Genomic DNA, 4,576 nt, shown 5'->3' with positions numbered 1-4,576 from the left:
GAATTATTATTTTTAAAAATATTTTTTTATTGGGTTTTAATTTTTTTTTTTACAAATAAAGCCACAAATACAAATTCAATGCAGAACAAGCATTATTGCAAATATAAGAACAAAAGCCATTTTCCCAGTAATACAAACAAAACCAAGAATAATCAAATAACTTAAACTCTGTCCCTAACATCTAACAGCTGACAGTGTCTGGATCTTTGACAAAGGAGATAAACGGTAGCCATTTCAGGCAGAATCTTTCAACAGATAGTGAATTTAGTTTTTTCCAAATGCTAAGTCCCCAGCCCATCAGGAGCACCAGGCGGTAAGGGAGACCTCTAACCGAGCAGTATCCACCTCTGGCGATCAAAGAAGCAAAGATAACGTCTGCCTCTATTCCAGCGTGAACTGCCGAGAGTCCGAAACCTCAAATATGGCCACCAGCGGGCATGGCTGTAAACATAACCGGGGAACATTTGACATAGTGTTGAAGAAGGAAGACCAGAAACTGGCGAGACTGGAGCAGGGCCAAAACATATGTATGCGATCTGCCGGGCAGGTGAACAGCAGTCAGATATGGGGCAGGATTCTCCATTCCGCTGCACCCGTTCTCAGGTGCGGCGCGCCCCTGCCGGCAGCGCGATCCGCCGTCTCGGTAGCTGGCCAATGGGGTTTTCCATTGTGGACACCCCCACGCCGTCGGGAAATCCGCCGGCGTGAGTGTGCTGCCAGCGAACTGGAGGATCCTGCCAACGGAGAATCCAGCCCATGTTCTCAACATTGGGGAAAAACCCGCTCATCCCTTGCCTTGGTCAGGTGTTTCAAATGTAGCACTTTGAACTGAATTAGGCTTAACCGGGCACATGAGTATGTGGAGTTGACCCTACATAGGCCCTCAAAAACCTCACTAGTGAATGTAGGGCCCAGTTCATTCTCTCACTCTCCCATTTCACCCTCACCCCGTTCAGTGAAGAGGGATCCGATGAGTGAATGTGGCCATATAAGTCTGAGGTAGACCTGCCCTCCGGTAAAGCTGAGGAAAGAATCCTCTCTAGTCAGGTGGAAGGTGGAGCCAGAGGAAAGGAAGGGAACCTTCTGCTTCCTCACAGCGCCAGGGACTCGGAATGAATTCTGGCCTTGGGAGACTGTCTGTGTGAAGTATGCACTTTCTCCACCTGTCTGTGTGGGTTTCCTCCGGGTGCTCCGGTTTCCTCCCATAGCCCAAAGGTGTGGAGGTTAGGTGGATTGACCATGCTAAAATTGCCCCTTAGTGTCCAGGGATGTGCAGGTTAGGTGGGGATAGGGTGGGGGTGTGGGCCTAGGTAGGATGCTCTTTCAGAGGGTTGGTTCAGGCTCGATGGGCCAAATGGTCTCCTTCTGTACTGTAGGAATTCTATGTTCTATGGAAAGCTGAACGGGTAAAATAGCGGACTTGAAAGTAGCGAAAAAGACTAGAGTTGGGGAGCTGAAATTTGTCCGCTAATTCTCTAAAGCTGGCAAACCTCCCCTCTATGAATAGGTTACTAAAGGGCTGAAGACTCCATAAGTTAAAGGTCGAGTCCAGCCCCAAAGGTAAGAAAAGGTGGTTGTTGCAGATAGGAGCCAGTGAAGACAGGGACAGGAGTTTAAAATATTGTTGGAATTGTTTCCAAATTCTAAGAGAGGGGACCACCACTGAGCTCGAGGAAAATCTAGCGGAAGAGAGGGCAATGATGTATTGACTATGGCTAGAGCGAGCCTCCATTTGGCCCAAGATTGAATCAGGGTCGCTGATCCAGAGTAAAATCATTTGAATATTGGCGGCCAGTGATCATACAGGAAGCTTGGGAGGACCAAACCCCCTGTCTGTCTTTCCCTCTGGAGTGGAATGCTGCGGATTCTGGGATTCTTGCCCGTTCTGATAAAGGCGGATGTCAATTTGTTAACCTTGATAAGAAAGGATTTAGGCAGGAAAGTGGGGAGGCATTGAAAGAAAAATATACTTGAGACTTTGGGATTCACCCTCTTTGCCTCGGAGACCTCGGGCAAACGCTGTTCAAGACTGGTCCCCACAGACGGGACCAGACAGGACTGGACTTGTGGGGGTCACCCAGGGGATTGGAGACCCCTAGCTGCATGCCCTTTGGGCAGGATGGTGCCCTGGCACTGCTGGTGCCACCTTGGCACCCCGGAAGTCCCAGCATGGTACCTTGGCAGTGCTACCTGGGCCAGCCTTGGTGCCCAAGTGGAACTAGCATGGGCACTGCCAGGTTGGTATGCCAAGGTGCCAATCTGGCATTTTTGCGCGTGTGCGATCAGACTGGGGCTGCCCTGCGTGGGTGTTGGGAGGGATGGGCTGGGGGGACCTCCCATAGTGTGCTCAGGTAAGGGGGTGGGGGGAGGCTGGGGATCACTTTGGGGGCCTTGGTGTCCCGATCTCTCGCTACGCTGGGGAGTTCCGGCGAGCGGAGCTCCTCAGAAAATACGGCCGCATTCCCCATTAGGGCCCCTTATACAATGCGAGTCGCGTTGACTAGCCATGTGTGTTTTGTCACTGCGAGTGCTGGGACACACACGGCTAAACATGCTCGCTATGGGACCCCGTTCCCATTTGATTGAATCGAGCCCTTTGGTTTTGATTGATCCAATTTTGGGTCCAGAACATAGTTCATGGCGCCTCCCAAAATAAAATGGTGTGTGTCAAGGTTGGGGAAGGAAGACAACAGAGCATTGATGAAATTTGTATCATCTCTATTAGGGGCAAGGTGTTGACAAGAACTACTGGGGGGGTGCTTAATAGAGAGTCGCACAACTACGCATCCACCGTTTGGGTCAGCCACAACCTGAGATGTGGAGAATTAGACCCTTTTGTAGCTCTGCTATTAAAACTAGAATTAAAAACTTGCCCAACCTGTGCTGATCTTTAATGCATACATGGGGTTTTTATTTTTGGAAAAAAAATCATAGACTCTTTAGATGCGCAAATGCTTTTGATTGGTTTACAGGTCCATTCAAACCACCCCTAAATTTCCAGATAGTCAGTCGGAGTGGGGGTCTCCCACAAACTGGAATGGGCCATTACCAGGGGGAGGGGGGGGGGGAGACATTGCCGGGGGGGGGGGGGGGGGGGGGGCGGTGTTACACAAGGGGCACTGGGTAGAAAACACAAAAAGGTCAACCCAGATGAACACCGTCCTCGGAGGTACAACTTTGTGCATGTGACATCCAGTCCCCTGTACCCCCAGTCCAATAGCAAAGCGGAGAAGGGCGTCCACATAGTCAAACGGCTCCTCTGCAAGGCTGCCGATGCGGGATCCGACTTCTACCTCGCCCTGCTGGCTTATCGCTCGGCCCCACTGTCCACTGGCCTGTCGCCAGCCCAGCTGCTCATGGGTCGCACCCCGAGGACGACGGTGCCATCCATTCATGTCCCAGACCTCCACCACGTTTCCTTCAACGAATGCAACTATCTCGTGCACAGCACAAGGCGGCTCATGACGCCCGTGCAGCTGATCTCCCTGCTCTGGCTCCAGATGACAACGTCCGCATCCATCTTCCGGATGGTGGCTGGTCTGCAACTGCTGTGGTTCTTCGGCAGGTGGCTCCCCGCTCGTTCCTGGTTCATCTACCGGATGGTTCCATTCTGCGCCGTAATCGGCATGCCCTTCGTCTCGCTCTGCGCTCGCTACGTGATCCTCCACCAGTGCCACGTCCTCCTGTTGTCCCTGACCTGGACTATGCAGAGATTCCGGTCACTCTGCATCCTCCTCACTCTGACGCAGTCCAGCCCGCTCCTCAGCCGGCGGCTCCCGACCCACCCTTGAGGCAGTCAATCATAATTCGTCACCCACCTCAGAGACGTAATTTGTGAACTTTGCACTAATGGACTCTCTGGTCTGTTCTGTTCTTCCGTTTAATCGTTCAAGTGGTTTGTATATAGTGTTCATCGTGTTATTTGTGTGACACGCTGTTTGTTTATGCACCAGGCACCTTCCCATGTAAATAGCTTAGTTTTATGTACATAGTCCTGTAAATATTTCACACACACATAGTCAGGAACATTCACCACACACTATTTATTGTCACGCAGGCACATTTTCTTTACATAAAAGGGGGGATGTCATAATATACACCAGTATATCATGGTGCAGACACACACTGATGGACATACAGTGGGACCAATCAACATACACAACACCGCAGCCAATCACCAGTGAGAGCACACGCACTATAAAGACAGGAGGCATCAGAGTTCCCGCTCATTCGAGTAGCAGCTAGCTAGGAGCACAGAGCTCACAGCCTGCAACACAGACATTCACCATGTGCTGAGTGCATCAACTGGTTAGGACAAGGCAAAGGTCTTTAGTTAAAGCTGGTATCGTATTTACCCACAGTTCAAGTATGTTTAAATAGTTAACCTTTTAATAAAATAGTGTTGCACTACTTCAAGTGTTGGTGACCTGTATGTGATCCAGAATACCCAACACATCAAACACCTAGCCAAGTCAGGTGACTCAACAAAGAGCAACCAGCAGACACCATAAGCAAACTGAAACTAAAACCATTCCTCCCCCCCCCCCCCCCCCCCCCGCCCTTGCCAGCCCAAACA

This window comes from Scyliorhinus torazame, chromosome 7 (assembly GCF_047496885.1).
Source record: "Scyliorhinus torazame isolate Kashiwa2021f chromosome 7, sScyTor2.1, whole genome shotgun sequence".
In the NCBI taxonomy this organism is placed as follows: domain Eukaryota; kingdom Metazoa; phylum Chordata; class Chondrichthyes; order Carcharhiniformes; family Scyliorhinidae; genus Scyliorhinus; species Scyliorhinus torazame.
Note: the sequence above shows the minus strand (reverse complement) of the source record.